Raw genomic sequence first — 15,654 nt, 5'->3', positions numbered from 1 at the left:
CCAGGCAAAGACCAGAACATCCTAGATGCTTTTGACCTGTAAAAACAGCATTTTGGACCAAATTCTAGTCTATGTTTGGACTTGCTAATGCCAACATAATCCTCTCTCTGTGATTCCCGTGGAACGGCTGGTATACAACTGTTTTGCAAGATTCAGAAGGCTTACCTTTCCATGTGGCTCCTGCTGGACTGGGGACAGGTAAGTTATGATGTTGTCAAGTCTTAATCCATGAGTTGTGACTGCATCCCCATCGAGTTCTATGAATTAACCTTGATTTCCATTTCTACAAGCAAATAAGTCTCCCATGAGACCAACAAAAATTGCCTTGGCTGACTATATTTCAAGTCATCCAGGCGGGGTATTGGGTTAAGTTTTCAACCAGCAATGATCACGTCTCAGTACAACTTCATAGACTATGATATTGCCTCTGCACAAGAATGCAGTCTACAACTACGACTTACAACTAGACATGGTCCAACACTCCCTTCACACATGGTTCACTTTGTGAGCCAATGATGGTCTCAAGGTAGGTTAAGTCACCTGGACTCAAAACCCCGCCCTTAATTAAGCAATGGCTGCTTACTAAAATGGAGACCATTTGGACCATGGGCCAGTATTACAGTTGTTAAACTGGGCTGAGTAAGGTCATGTTAATCTGGACCCAGCTCTGAGGACAAGAATATAGATTCCAGGCAAAGACAAGATCATCCTAGATGCTTTTGACCTGTAAAAACAGCATTTTGGACCAAACTCTAGTCTATGTTCGGACTCGCTAATGCCACCATAATCCTCTCTCTGTGATTCCCGTGGAACGGCTGGTATACAACTGTTTTGCAAGTTTCAGAGACTTACCTTTTCATGTGGTTCCTGCTGGACTGGGGACTGGAAAGTTATGATGTTTTCAAGTCTTTACTCCATGAGTTGAGACTCCATCCCCATCGATTACTATGAATCTTCCTTGATTTCCATTTCTACAAGCAAATAAGTCTCCCATGAGACCAACAAAAATTGCCTTAGCTGACTATATTTCAAGTCATCCAGGCGGGGTATTGGGTTAAGTTTTCAACCAGCAATGATCACGTCTCAGTACAACTTCATAGACTATGATATTGCCTCTGCACAAGAATGCAGTCTACAACTACGACTTACAACTAGACATGGTCCAACACTTACTTCACTTTGTGAGCGTATGCTGGTCTCAAGGTCTTTTCAGAACCTGGACTAAAAGCCTCGCCCCTAACTCAGCCATTGTTGCTTATTGAAATCTGAGCCCATTTGGATAATCAAAGGTGTGTAACCCTTGGATGGGCCAGGATTACATTTGTTAAACTGGGCCGAGTAAGGTCCTGTTAATCTGGACCAGGCTCTGAGGACAAGGATATAGATTCCAGGCAAAGACAGGATCATCCTAGATGCTTTTGTCCTTGGAAACAGCATTTTGGACCAAATTCTAGTCTATGTTTGGACTTGCTAATGCCACCATAATCCTCTCTCTGTGATTTCCATGGATAGGCTTGTTGCAATTGTTTTACAAGTTTCAGAGACTTACCTTTCCATGTGGTTCCTGCTGGACTGGGGAATGAAAAGTTATGATGTTGTCAAGTTCTAATCCATGAGTTGCGACTCCATCTCCATCGAGTACTATGAATCAACATTGATTTCCATTTCTACAAGTAAATGAGTCTCCCTTGAGACCAACAAAAATTGCCTTAGCTGACTATATTTCAAGTCATCCAGGCGGGGTATTGGGTTAAGTTTTCAACCAGCAATGATCACGTCTCAGTACAACTTCATAGACTATGATATTGCCTCTGCACAAGAATGCAGTCTACAACTACGACTTACAACTAGACATGGTCCAACACTTACTTCACACATGGTTCACTTTGTGAGCCTATTCTGGTCTCAAGGTCTTTTCAGAACCTGGACTAAAAACCCCGCCCCTAACTCAGCAATGGCTGCTTACTAAAACGGAGCCCATTTGGATAACCCTTGGATTTGGCCACCCTTACACTTGTGAAACTGGGCTGAGTAAGGTCATGTTAATCTGGACCCGGCTCTGAGGCCAAGGATATAGATTCCAGGAAAAGACAAGATCATCCTAGATGCTTTTGTCCCTTAAAAACAGCATTTTGGACCAAATTCTAGTCTATGTTCGGACTCACTAAAGACACCATAATCCTCTCTCTGTGATTCCCATGGAACGGCTGGTATAAAACTGTTTTGCAAGTTTCAGAAGGCTTACCTTTTCATGTGGTTCCTGCTTGACTGGGGACTGGAAAGTTATGATGTCTTCAAGTCTTTACTCCATGAGTTGAGACTACATCCCCATTGAGTTCTATGAATCTTCCTTGATTTCCATTTCTACAAGCAAATAAGTCTCCCATGAGACCAACAAAAATTGCCTTAGCTGACTATATTTCAAGTCATCCAGGCGGGGTATTGGGTTAAGTTTTCAACCAGCAATGATCACGTCTCAGTACAACTTCATAGACTATGATATTGCCTCTGCACAAGAATGCAGTCTACAACTACGACTTACAACTAGACATGGTCCAACACTCCCTTCACACATGGTTCACTTTGTGAGCCTATGATGGTCTCAATGTATGTTAAGTCACCTGGACTCAAAACCCCGCGCTTAATTAAGCAATGGCTGCTTACTAAAATGGAGACCATTTGGACCATGGGCCAGTATTACAGTTGTTAAACTGGGCTGAGTAAGGTCATGTTAATCTGGACCCGGCTCTGAGGACAACAATATAGATTCCAGGAAAAGACAAGATCATCCTAGATGCTTTTGACCTGTAAAAACAGCATTTTGGACCAAACTCTAGTGTATGTTTGGACTTTCTAATGCCAACATAATCCTCTTTCTGTGATTCCAGTGGAACGGCTGGTATAAGACTGTTTTAACAAGTTTCAGAACGCTTACCTTTCCATGTAGTTCCCCCTGGACTGGGGACCGGAAAGTTACGATGTTTTCAAGTCTCAATCCATGAGCGACTCCATCACTAACTTTGAAACAACCTTGATTTCCATTTTTACAAGCAAATAAGTCTCCCATAAGACCAACAAAAATTGCCTTGGCTGACTATATTTCAAGTCATCCAGGCGGGGTATTGGGTTAAGTTTTCAACCAGCAATGATCACGTCTCAGTATAACTTCATAGACTATGATATTGCCTCTGCACAAGAATGCAGTCTACAACTACGACTTACAACTAGACATGGTCCAACACTCCCTTCACACATGGTTCACTTTGTGAGCCTATGATGGTCTCAATGTATGTTAAGTCACCTGGACTCAAAACCCCGCCCTTAATTAAGCAATGGCTGCTTACTAAAATGGAGACCATTTGGACCATGGGCCAGTATTACAGTTGTTAAACTGGGCTGAGTAAGGTCATGTTAATCTGGACCCGGCTCTGAGGACAAGAATATAGATTCCAGGAAAAGACAAGATCATCCTAGATGCTTTTGACCTGTAAAAACAGCATTTTGGACCAAACTCTAGTCTATGTTTGGACTCGCTAATGCCACCACAATCCTCTCTCTGTGATTCCCGTGGAACGGCTGGTATACAACTGTTTTGCAAGTTTCAGAGACTTACCTTTTCATGTGGTTCCTGCTGGACTAGGGACTGGAAAGTTATGATGTTGTCAAGTCTCAATCCATGAGCGACTCCATCACTAACTTTGAAACAACCTTGATTTCCATTTTTACAAGTAAATAAGTCTCCCATGAGACCAACAAAAATTGCCTTAGCTGACTATATTTCAAGTCATCCAGGCGGGGTATTGGGTTAAGTTTTCAACCAGCAATGATCACGTCTCAGTACAACTTCATAGACTATGATATTGCCTCTGCACAAGAATGCAGTCTACAACTACGACTTACAACTAGACATGGTCCAACACTCCCTTCACACATGGTTCACTTTGTGAGCCTATGATGGTCTCAAGGTAGGTTAAGTCACCTGGACTCAAAACCCCGCCCTTAATTAAGCAATAGCTGCTTACTAAAATGGAGACCATTTGGACCATGGGCCAGTATTACAGTTGTTAAACTGGGCTGAGTAAGGTCATGTTTATCTGGACCAGGCTCTGAGGACAAGGATATAGATTCCAGGCAAAGACAGGATCATCCTAGATGCTTTTGTCCTTGGAAACAGCATTTTGGACCAAATTCTAGTCTATGTTTGGACTTGCTAATGCCACCATAATCCTCTCTCTGTGATTTCCATGGATAGGCTTGTTGCAATTGTTTTACAAGTTTCAGAGACTTACCTTTCCATGTGGTTCCTGCTGGACTGGGGAATGAAAAGTTATGATGTTGTCAAGTTCTAATCCATGAGTTGCGACTCCATCTCCATTGAGTACTATGAATCAACATTGATTTTCATTTCTACAAGTAAATGAGTCTCCCTTGAGACCAACAAAAATTGCCTTAGCTGACTACATTTCAAGTCATCCAGGCGGGGTATTGGGTTAAGTTTTCAACCAGCAATGATCACGTCTCAGTACAACTTCATAGACTATGATATTGCCTCTGCACAAGAATGCATTCTACAACTACGACTTACAACTAGACATGGTCCAACTCTCCCTTCACACATGGTTCACTTTGTGAGCCTATGATGGTCTCAAGGTAGGTTAAGTCACCTGGACTCAAAACCCCGCCCTTAATTAAGCAATGGCTGCTTACTAAAATGGAGACCATTTGGACCATGGGCCAGTATTACAGTTGTTAAACTGGGCTGAGTAAGGTCATGTTAATCTGGACCCGGCTCTGAGGACAAGAATATAGATTCCAGGAAAAGACAAGATCATCCTAGATGCTTTTGACCTGTAAAAACAGCATTTTGGACCAAACTCTAGTCTATGTTTGGACTTTCTAATGCCAACATAATCTTCTTTCTGTGATTCCAGTGGAACGGCTGGTATAAGACTGTTTTAACAAGTTTCAGAACGCCTACCTTTCCATGTAGTTCCCCCTGGACTGGGGACCGGAAAGTTACGATGTTGTCAAGTCTCAACCCATGAGCGATTCCATCACTAACTTTGAAACAACCTTGATTTCCATTTTTACAAGCAAATAAGTCTCCCATGAGACCAACAAAAATTGCCTTAGCTGACTATATTTCAAGTCATCCAGGCGGGGTATTGGGTTAAGTTTTCAACCAGCAATGATCACGTCTCAGTACAACTTCATAGACTATGATATTGCCTCTGCACAAGAATGCAGTCTACAACTACGACTTACAACTAGACATGGTCCAACACTTACTTCACACATGGTTCACTTTGTGAGCCTATGATGGTCTCAAGGTCTTTTCAGAACCTGGACTAAAAACCCCGCCCCTAACTCAGCAATGGCTGCTTACTAAAACGGAGCCCATTTGGATAACCCTTGGATTTGGCCACCCTTACACTTGTGAAACTGGGCTGAGTAAGGTCATGTTAATCTGGACCCGGCTCTGAGGCCAAGGATATAGATTCCAGGAAAAGACAAGATCATGCTAGATGCTTTTGACCTGTAAAAACAGCGTTTTGGACCAAACTCTAGTCTATGTTTGTACTTGCTAATGCCAACATAATCCTCTCTCTGTGATTCCCGTGGAACGGCTGGTATACAACTGTTTTGCAAGATTCAGAAGGCTTACCTTTCCATGTAGTTCCCCCTGAACTGGGGACAGGTAAGTTATGATGTTGTCAAGTCTTAATCCATGAGTTGTGACTCCGTCCCCATTGAGTTCTATGAATCAACCTTTATTTCCATTTCTACAAGCAAATAAGTCTCCCATGAGACCAACAAAAATTGCCTTAGCTGACTATATTTCAAGTCATCCAGGCGGGGTATTGGGTTAAGTTTTCAACCAGCAATGATCACGTCTCAGTACAACTTCATAGACTATGATATTGCCTCTGCACAAGAATGCAGTCTACAACTACGACTTACAACTAGACATGGTCCAACACTTACTTCACACATGGTTCACTTTGTGAGCCTATGCTGGTCTCAAGGTCTTTTCAGAACCTGGACTAAAAGCCTCGCCCCTAACTCAGCCATTGTTGCTTATTGAAATCTGAGCCCATTTGGATAATCAAAGGTGTGTAACCCTTGGATGGGCCAGGATTACATTTGTTAAACTGGGCCGAGTAAGGTCCTGTTAATCTGGACCAGGCTCTGAGGACAAGGATATAGATTCCAGGCAAAGACAGGATCATCCTAGATGCTTTTGTCCTTGGAAACAGCATTTTGGACCAAATTCGAGTCTCTGTTTGGACTTGCTAATACCACCATTATCCTCTCTCTGTGATTTCCATGGATAGGCTTGTTGCAATTGTTTTACAAGTTTCAGAGACTTACCTTTCCTTGTGGTTCCTGCTGGACTGGGGAATGAAAAGTTATGATGTTGTCAAGTTCTAATCCATGAGTTGCGACTCCATCTCCATCAAGTACTATGAATCAACATTGATTTCCATTTCTACAAGTAAATGAGTCTCCCATGAGACCAACAAAAATTGCCTTAGCTGACTATATTTCAAGTCATCCAGGCGGGGTATTGGGTTAAGTTTTCAACCAGCAATGATCACGTCTCAGTACAACTTCATAGACTATGATATTGCCTCTGCACAAGAATGCAGTCTACAACTACGACTTACAACTAGACATGGTCCAACACTCCCTTCACACATGGTTCACTTTGTGAGCCTATGCTGGTCTCAAGGTCTTTTCAGAACCTGGACTAAAAACCCCGCCCCTAACTCAGCAATGGCTGCTTACTAAAACGGAGCCCATTTGGATAACCCTTGGATTTGGCCACCCTAACACTTGTGAAACTGGGCTGAGTAAGGTCATGTTAATCTGGACCCGGCTCTGAGGCCAAGGATATAGATTCCAGGAAAAGACAAGATCATGCTAGATGCTTTTGACCTGTAAAAACAGCGTTTTGGACCAAACTCTAGTCTATGTTTGTACTTGCTAATGCCAACATAATCCTCTCTCTGTGATTCCCGTGGAACGGCTGGTATACAGCTGTTTTGCAAGATTCAGAAGGCTTACCTTTCCATGTAGTTCCCCCTGACCTGGGGACAGGTAAGTTATGATGTTGTCAAGACTTAATCCATGAGTTGTGACTCCGTCCCCATTGAGTTCTATGAATCAACCTTTATTTCCATTTCTACAAGCAAATAAGTCTCCCATGAGACCACCAAAAATTGCCTTAGCTGACTATATTTCAAGTCATCCAGGCGGGGTATTGGGTTAAGTTTTCAACCAGCAATGATCACGTCTCAGTACAACTTCATAGACTATGATATTGCCTCTGCACAAGAATGCAGTCTACAACTACGACTTACAACTAGACATGGTCCAACACTTACTTCACACATGGTTCACTTTGTGAGCCTATGCTGGTCTCAAGGTCTTTTCAGAACCTGGACTAAAAGCCTCGCCCCTAACTCAGCCATTGTTGCTTATTGAAATCTGAGCCCATTTGGATAATCAAAGGTGTGTAACCCTTGGATGGGCCAGGATTACATTTGTTAAACTGGGCCGAGTAAGGTCCTGTTAATCTGGACCAGGCTCTGAGGCCAAGGATATAGATCCCAGGAAAAGACAAGATCATCCTAGATGCTTTTGTCCCTTAAAAACAGCATTTTGGACCAAATTCTAGTCTATGTTCGGACTCACTAAAGACACCATAATCCTCTCTCTGTGATTCCCATGGAACGGCTGGTATAAAACTGTTTTGCAAGTTTCAGAAGGCTTACCTTTTCATGTGGTTCCTGCTTGACTGGGGACTGGAAAGTTATGATGTCTTCAAGTCTTTACTCCATGAGTTGAGACTACATCCCCATAGAGTACTATGAATCTTCCTTGATTTCCATTTCTACAAGCAAATAAGTCTCCCATGAGACCAACAAAAATTGCCTTAGCTGACTATATTTCAAGTCATCCAGGCGGGGTATTGGGTTAAGTTTTCAACCAGCAATGATCACGTCTCAGTACAACTTCATAGACTATGATATTGCCTCTGCACAAGAATGCAGTCTACAACTACGACTTACAACTAGACATGGTCCAACACTTACTTCACACATGGTTCACTTTGTGAGCCTATGCTGGTCTCAAGGTCTTTTCAGAACCTGGACTTAAAACCCCGCCCCTAACAGTTCACCTCAGTAATGGCTGCTTATTGGCCAACAAAAACTGCCTTCGCTGACTTTAATTCAAGTCATCCAGGCAGAGTATTGGGTTAAGTTTTCAAACAGCAAAGATACATATGTGTCATGGTCCATGAGCATAAAGCAACTACTCAACTTTTACAACATACAATTAACAAGACCTTGATGAGTGAGAAAACTTTACAGAAAGAATATTTCAGTCAATACAACTTTTAGACTGCACCCAATGAGTAAACAGCTGTAGCAATGGCTACACATGTAAATGGTGAAGTTAAGTAATAGAAGCCCTTTACATTTCACAGTGAAGAAAGGGCACAACTCCAAATGTTACTCATCTCAAAGTAGCTTCCCAGGTATTGTGTAATTTTGAACATCATTGATAAAGAATACATTGTGACTTGATTTTCTTCCTTACAGGAGTTTTAACTGAGGGGTATCTATTGGCTTCAATGAGAAGTTTTCATCAGTATGCTTACATTAGTGTATAATTGCCTGAAAATTGAAACCAGTGTGTTGGAATTACTTCACCAGAAGGGACATACCAAATGTTTTTTTGTCTTTGGGCATGCACAGTCTGGTATTCTAACAATAAAGATTCTTTACTCTCCTCGTTAAGCAGTGCTACACAGAGCAGGCCGTGAATAAGAAAGCAGCTGCTGGCATGCCGTATCAGCTTGATCTGCACCAGTTAACCTCAATCTGCAGCTCAGTCTGTCTCTAATGGAGGCTGTCAGCTAGCAGATCTGGCCTTTTCTCAGCACCTCCTCCACCTTTCCACACATTATTTCTTCACGCACACTATTGAGGCTGCAGCTGTGAAAGCCTGAAATCTCAACTTTTAAGAACCTGAGAAAACATGAACAAATCTATGGTTTAAGATAACATAGACTGAAAAATGATTTCAAGGTATAGCTACTGAAAGAAAAGGGACATTAAATAACATGTTCAATCATAGATTTTTTTTCTCTTAATTGAGGGTCTTGTTCTTTTAGGCACAAAATAAACATACAGATGTATGACAGAGAAAAAGGAATCGTAGCAAGCTGCTGGTCCATTGTGAGTTTCATTGAATAGTAGCTAACCCAGCAATGCATTGACTTTAGATGCAACTGTGCACCACCAGTGTTAGTGAAGAGCAATACCCAGAGGAACATTTTACTGCTCAAGGCTTTTGCTTCTAAGTCTCAGGAGACAAAATTGAGATTCTCACTTCAGCCTCATTCAAGTTTCAAATAGTTCTCATTCATTTCTCCTAAAATTCACTAGGAGAAATAGTTGAGACCATGACATGAGTCTTATCTGAGAGATCTCATCAATGGCTAATTTTCTTCTCTTTTTTAAAATATATTTTTGGCCTTTTTGCCTTTATTTGACAGGACAGCTGAAGAGAGACAGGAAATATGGGGATTAGTGAGTGGGGGAAGACATGCAGGAAATGGTCAACCGGCCAGGAATCAAACTGGTGACCCCTGCGACGAGGACTGTAGTCTCTGTATGTGGGGTGCTTAGACCGCTAGGCCACCAGCGCCCAAAATAATCTCCCCCTCCTTTAATTGTAATAATCTGGCTAAATCTGGTCAACCCTTTTGCGGCCCATATTTTAAATAAATGGTCTGTCATACCTGGGATGAAATCTCCATCTTTTGCAGTTTCTCTCAAATCCACTAAATCTTTGTGAAGTTGTTTTGTTCCAAACAGACTTGTAAAGGAAGGACCAGATTGTGAAGTCAAAGAAGAGATCATTTGACATCTAAATAGCTGATCTTTCAAGTGGTTCAAATGTTTTCATGAGAATTGTAAGTTTGTGGACAATTACATTGAAATCTTAATTTTGCAGGGCACTATAAATGTTCATGAAAAGATGAGCTCAGGCTCTTTCTTTGCTCCATCTGAGCTCAACTTGAGACACAAAAACTGAGTCTGACAAAAACAAATGGATGAGGTTAGATTGAGACAATTGAGAGAGCTCCCTGATTTCTCCACCTGAGCTCAAAAGGAGTCACAACACTTGAGAAATACCTGAGAATCATTTCAGATTCTGACCAGATCTCCTTTTGAACTGAAAGGGAGACTAAGCTGAGACTTTTTGCAACTTTTTTTCTGAAAGCAAGAATGAGAAACAGGAGACATAAGCTATCGTCTCATTCTGCTTTCAAACAGATCTCATTGTTGTCTAGGAGACATAAATGAAACACTTTTGAGATCTCCTCTCTAAATGTATTTTCCTTTGGGTACAGCTAAATTGTCCAATACTGTTTCAGAAGCAGCTCCAGCAGGGTTTAGTGACAACGGAGCAGAGAGAGCACGGGACACACGCTATTGAATCAAGGAGTGAGATGTTGATTAAGACAGGTTGACAGAACATGGAACAAGGCAAAGCTGTAAAGTAACACAAACTTAGGTAGGAACAAACTTACTTTCTTAATACAATATTCTGAACTGATTATTGTAAGAGCTCTTCCTCTGAGTGATCTGAATCAGAACTCCCTCTGTGGTGCTGCATCTGGTTTGATATTTATTGTATAACTGCGAAAAAAAGTCTCCTCTGTTGTGATGATGTGTTTGGTCTGACTGAATGACAAGAGCTCCGCCTCCACACTTGTTTGCTTCTTGAGATGTGCTGGCATTTATTGTAAAGAAGCATTAGCTGTGAGAGCTACAGTATATGTATCATCTTCATTCTTTCTCTCTTGTTGTTTTCTCCCGTGTGTCTGACACACACACACACACACACACACACACACACACACACACACACACACACACACACACACACACACACAGCTCTCAGCCTCTGAAAGCTGGAGGTAGTTTGATCGGAGGTGAAAGAGAAGCAGAGTGGGAGTTAGAGAGAGCGGAGCAGCAGCAGAGTATGCTCCCAGTCTGCTGTGTAAGGCCCGGGTGAAAACCTAATTACTTGTGTCTGTGGGAGACGGACGCGTTTGGCTCGTCAGCAGAGAGCAGCCGGAGTTTCAGAGGCTTCTACTGCGCTCTGCGGCACGGCTGCAAGGCATTCTGGGAAAGCTGCACCTGTCAGAGGACCACTGACAGCTTGTCCCGCTCTTGTTATACAGCCAGGCGTGATCCCTCCCATTAGCAGGCCAATGACACAGTTGACTTGCTGTCTGCAGGAGGGTGAGCGGTCGTCGGAAGAGAAGGCGGCTCTTTACCAGCCATGATGCGTCCTGTTTGGTGCATTCAAGCTGTCACCGCGACCTCATTCACACTGCAAGCTAGAAACGGTTTCATTTCTGAGTTTCTTAAATCTTTTTTTATCCAGCTAATGATCTCTCCCTCTATGTATTGGCTCACACTTTTTAAAATATATTGAATAAGTGTTGAAAATATTCAAACATTAACCTGAGAGCTATATGTGAAACACAAATGTCAGAACAAGGGACTTAATCCTCCAGCTCCCCATTAAAAAGTCTCTTTAATGTCTAATTAAGCCGATTTTCGGAGAGAAAAATGTACGCAGTGAGTTGGCATGTTGATGACATTGCACAGAGTTCAGCTGCTGTGCGCTCTCCCTGCTTCCCTTAATATTCATCTTCATGCTTTTCATTTCTTTATTTACTCTTACAGAAAACATGTATTATTGATATCTATGCAAAAACAGTCATCATTAAGTGACTGCACCCCTCCTGATGCATGCTCTATAGAGGTGCCACCTCTCATCTAAACTACACAGAGTATTTCCCATGATTGAGAGCTCAACAGACAAGGACAATCTCTGGCTGTGTGAATGATGTGAAACTACAGGGAGAGGGTGGATGGGTTGACTTGAAATATCATTATTAGTTTGAAAACTCAGCTGTAAAAATAATGGTATCAAAGGTATTTAATGTCAAGCGTATCATATTTGATACATCAGTTTTTAGACCTCTACATCATCAGTGTGGTACATCTGATGTATACAATCAGAGACATGCAGTGCACGGATAATCCACCAGGTGTGAGTAATTCATGCACCAGAAGGACTTCACTTGACTATGCAGAATGGCAGCTGTGGATCAAAGACTCACTCGAGGTTCTTCAGGGATATTTTTGCCAATTTTGAAAAAGTTTGGATGAAAAAAACTTTCAAATTGTTACTGAAACTTCAAGAGGAATACTTAAGAAATAGTTACTGGATTGATGCAATGTAAAACTAATTAATATTTCATTACTTAATTCATAGTCAAATGGTCTTGAAAATGTGTATCAAAATTGATACAGCAGGTATTTATTTGCAGACCTGTCTTTCATAATTTTATTAAATTTCATACAATATGCATTTCATAAAGCAACATACAGTCTATTTATTATTTAAAGCTGGGGTTGGCAGTCTCGGAAAACTAGCATGAATTTGAATGTAGCATTTCCTCATGACTCCGTCTAACCCCTCCCCTCCTCCCTCAGAGCTCCTCCAAAACGACGCCCCCCCCCCCCCCCCCCCCCCCCCGCTCACATGCACGAGCGCTGCTGACTTGCGACCATATGATGGTGACTGATTCAAAACCGGTCCTCACCAAAACATTATCATAGTGAAAGTTAAAAACACAAACAAATATGGCTGCTGTTAGTACTCACAACTGTCATTCTAGCATTATCCAGTTGTACCGGTGACACGATATCAGGAGAAAAGTTATAACACACATATAAAACTGTAACAACTCTACTGTTTGTTAAACCTGTTCAGTGTAGATGTTCTTAATTCCTACAGTGTTGACGGTCAGCGAAGGCATCAGGAGAGGTGTAGAGTGTGCGAGCGGGAGAGAGGAGAGACAAGAGGAGAAGTTCTTCATTCATTCAAACATTGATTGTTGCTTTGTTGGTTGGCGTGATCACGGCCGACAGTGACCGGTTATTAAAACTAAACGTGTTCATGAATCGGCTCGTCATCACTACAGTGTCCGGACGGACGCTACAGTACATATATATTTTCTGTGGGACTTACTGAATGTCATTAATTCTTCTGCGTGTCAGAGCCCCCGTGGTGAGAGCTTTTTAGACTCTGATCCGGACTACAGTCCTGAGCAAAGCACCTCATCAGTTCAGAGGGGACAGGCCCGAGGTCGAGCGAGAGGGGCAGTAAATGGAGTCAGGGGAAGCAGCGACAGGAGACGGGGACTCGGAGTGCACGCCGGGGAAATGTACGCGCAGGAGGCGGGCAGAACGGCAAGACGGGATTTGAATGGTTTAAAATTTTGGCACCCAAAAAACGGTGATTGGTTGATGTTTTCCCAGGTTTACTCCGGCTGTAGATAGCAGCTTTTCTTCGCTCTTTTTTAAGAACACATTATGTATTGATTGCCATCAGGACATAAAGATCATTTTAATCAGTATAACAAAAAGTGGATCTAAATCTGATTACCAACCCCAGCTTTAAGAACATGTTTAAATGACATAATTAGATATATTTAGAGTAGATATTGAGATATTTGTAACATATACTGTATTTTTTTTTACATGAAACCTGCTGTATTATGATGATTGATCACTAGTTGAATGTTGCCATGGCTCCCTAGTAAATATTTGTCTTTTGCTCATTGATTTCCACTAAAAATTGAACAATTCAGAGAAGAAATATACAATAAATTAGTGTTTTTGCAACAAAATATGTATGACGTTGTTGTGCAATATATGGAAAAAGAACATTTCTAGGTTTGAAATTACTTTGGGAAAAATTTGAAGGAAACTCGAAGTTTGATAGGCTAAAAAAATAAGGCACTTTGAGCAAAAAATGTACACCAAAATGCCTGATGTATCAAATATGATACAATTCAAAACTCATATATGAAAATTGCTGTTTAATTTCATTCTTTTTTATTCGTCAGAAGGTCCAATAAACACTCCATTTTCATTTTTCTGGCAATTACTTGATGGTTCAAGCTTTACAGGGTTAATATTTTTTAAATATGGTGAGCCACATGTACAGTAGTCCATTTTTTGTCAGAATGTTATTTTTTTTTAACAATATCACAGCAGCATCCCTTTGAACCGTGAACAGAGTGATAAAGAAACTGTTTTGAATTCCATTGGGAAGATCACATTAGGTGCAGAGTGTTACATTCCTCTTCTCAGTTGCCCTTGAGCAAATCACATTCCCCTATCAGCTCCCGTAGAGCCGCTCAGATGGCTGTGCTTCAGCCTGCTGGGTTCTGTATGAGCACCTTCTCTCACTGCAGCTACACAGGCAGGCCATTCCTATAAACTGTAATGCTTTCCTTGTGAAGTGCATGCACAGCACAGTAAATGTCTATGCAATAACAACTCTTGTCTTTTTACCAGCTCCTATCTGCTCAGCGCAGCTCTGTCCATCTGCATTGTGGGAAAAAGTTGCCCATGTATTACAACTGTGTAAGTGTAGCAGCCAGCTTGTTCTGTTAGATGTGAGACCTATAAAAGAGTCCACAGAGGGTTGAGGTGTTATCTGGAGAACCACATCTCTCTGCACGCACGTGTTCCCACTCAGGCAGCCGAGTTTGGGAAAGATGCAATAGCAGGAACACCAGGAGAGGTTTCACACACAGACAGCTGATTTGAGAGACTCTGCAGGTCACACACCACTCTGTGTGTCGTCACAGCAGAGACCTGTGTGGAGCTCTGTGTGAGTTTCATGTGTGTAAATGAGTTCCTGTGGAACTGCTGACTAAAAAAAGAGGGGTAGTTATCCACATTCTTCCCCCCTTTTTGTCACAACAGCATATTCCATATCACTACATTTCTCTTCATTATCTGCCAATCATCCTTTTCTCCCACTTGAATGCTTCACATTCTCAGGCAAACCTCCCTCCTACAGAAGAGGATCACAGACTGATTAATGACAGCCCACAGCAAACAATACAACCCCCACATGCTGATTGTTATGAGAAAGATGACATTCATGTAAACTACTGACAGTTTGGGATATCTTGTGTCTCTAAAGTAGACGAATTATCAATCTACACTGAGGCAGTTTGGTGGATCCATTAAAATGCTTCGCAGTGCTGCTCCTGCTCTTGTGTCATAAACCGTAAATGCAACATATTTCATTATATAACAATCATATTCCACCATGTGCCATTAAAGCAGTATACACATCTTTTATTTCATTAACAGATGAGAAGAAGAAGACGGTATTTTATTGATCCCCAGGGGGGAAATTCACTTTTTTCACTCATGCTATTTTTGGACATGCTACACATACAGTTTTTTTGGTATATACATACAAATGCACACACATGCAGTGAACATGCTTAGGGAGAGATGTCAGAGTGAGGATGCTGCAGTCAACCAGTGCACCAAGAGCAGTTGGGGGTTCAGTGCCTTGCTCAAGGGTACCTCAGCAGTGCCCAGGCAAGTGAACCAGCACCTCTCCAGCCACCAGTCCACTTGCCAAACTTCGTCCATGCTGGGACTCGAACCGGCGACCCTTCGGTTCCCAAGCCAAGTCACTATGGCTACTGCCGCCCCAAAGGATATCTATGGCGACACCTTC

At 41.9% G+C, this 15,654-nt stretch overlaps 12 non-coding genes across 12 annotated transcripts; all 12 read right to left on the bottom strand.

The window, feature by feature from the left end:
* Positions 1–298: 298 nt before the first annotated feature.
* Positions 299–439, bottom strand: LOC117818138. The gene has a single exon (XR_004632327.1). It is a non-coding gene; the product is annotated as a U4 spliceosomal RNA (small nuclear RNA).
* Positions 440–986: 547 nt separating this feature from the next.
* On the bottom strand, positions 987–1,127 carry LOC117818122. Its single transcript, XR_004632312.1, has one exon. It is a non-coding gene; the product is annotated as a U4 spliceosomal RNA (small nuclear RNA).
* Positions 1,128–1,682: 555 nt separating this feature from the next.
* Positions 1,683–1,823, bottom strand: LOC117818124. Its single transcript, XR_004632314.1, has one exon. It is a non-coding gene; the product is annotated as a U4 spliceosomal RNA (small nuclear RNA).
* Positions 1,824–2,379: 556 nt separating this feature from the next.
* LOC117818121 lies at positions 2,380–2,520 on the bottom strand. Its single transcript, XR_004632311.1, has one exon. It is a non-coding gene; the product is annotated as a U4 spliceosomal RNA (small nuclear RNA).
* A 539-nt stretch (positions 2,521–3,059) lies between these two features.
* Positions 3,060–3,200, bottom strand: LOC117818114. The gene has a single exon (XR_004632305.1). It is a non-coding gene; the product is annotated as a U4 spliceosomal RNA (small nuclear RNA).
* Positions 3,201–3,737: 537 nt separating this feature from the next.
* Positions 3,738–3,878, bottom strand: LOC117818120. The gene has a single exon (XR_004632310.1). It is a non-coding gene; the product is annotated as a U4 spliceosomal RNA (small nuclear RNA).
* Positions 3,879–4,422: 544 nt separating this feature from the next.
* Positions 4,423–4,563, bottom strand: LOC117818126. The gene has a single exon (XR_004632315.1). It is a non-coding gene; the product is annotated as a U4 spliceosomal RNA (small nuclear RNA).
* Positions 4,564–5,102: 539 nt separating this feature from the next.
* Positions 5,103–5,243, bottom strand: LOC117818119. Its single transcript, XR_004632309.1, has one exon. It is a non-coding gene; the product is annotated as a U4 spliceosomal RNA (small nuclear RNA).
* A 555-nt stretch (positions 5,244–5,798) lies between these two features.
* LOC117818118 lies at positions 5,799–5,939 on the bottom strand. Its single transcript, XR_004632308.1, has one exon. It is a non-coding gene; the product is annotated as a U4 spliceosomal RNA (small nuclear RNA).
* A 566-nt stretch (positions 5,940–6,505) lies between these two features.
* Positions 6,506–6,646, bottom strand: LOC117818117. Its single transcript, XR_004632307.1, has one exon. It is a non-coding gene; the product is annotated as a U4 spliceosomal RNA (small nuclear RNA).
* A 555-nt stretch (positions 6,647–7,201) lies between these two features.
* On the bottom strand, positions 7,202–7,342 carry LOC117818139. Its single transcript, XR_004632328.1, has one exon. It is a non-coding gene; the product is annotated as a U4 spliceosomal RNA (small nuclear RNA).
* A 570-nt stretch (positions 7,343–7,912) lies between these two features.
* LOC117818115 lies at positions 7,913–8,053 on the bottom strand. Its single transcript, XR_004632306.1, has one exon. It is a non-coding gene; the product is annotated as a U4 spliceosomal RNA (small nuclear RNA).
* Positions 8,054–15,654: the final 7,601 nt, after the last annotated feature.

Source organism: Notolabrus celidotus, chromosome 8 (assembly GCF_009762535.1).
Source record: "Notolabrus celidotus isolate fNotCel1 chromosome 8, fNotCel1.pri, whole genome shotgun sequence".
NCBI lineage: Eukaryota > Metazoa > Chordata > Actinopteri > Labriformes > Labridae > Notolabrus > Notolabrus celidotus.
Note: the sequence above shows the minus strand (reverse complement) of the source record. Positions and strands in the feature narration are given on the sequence as shown.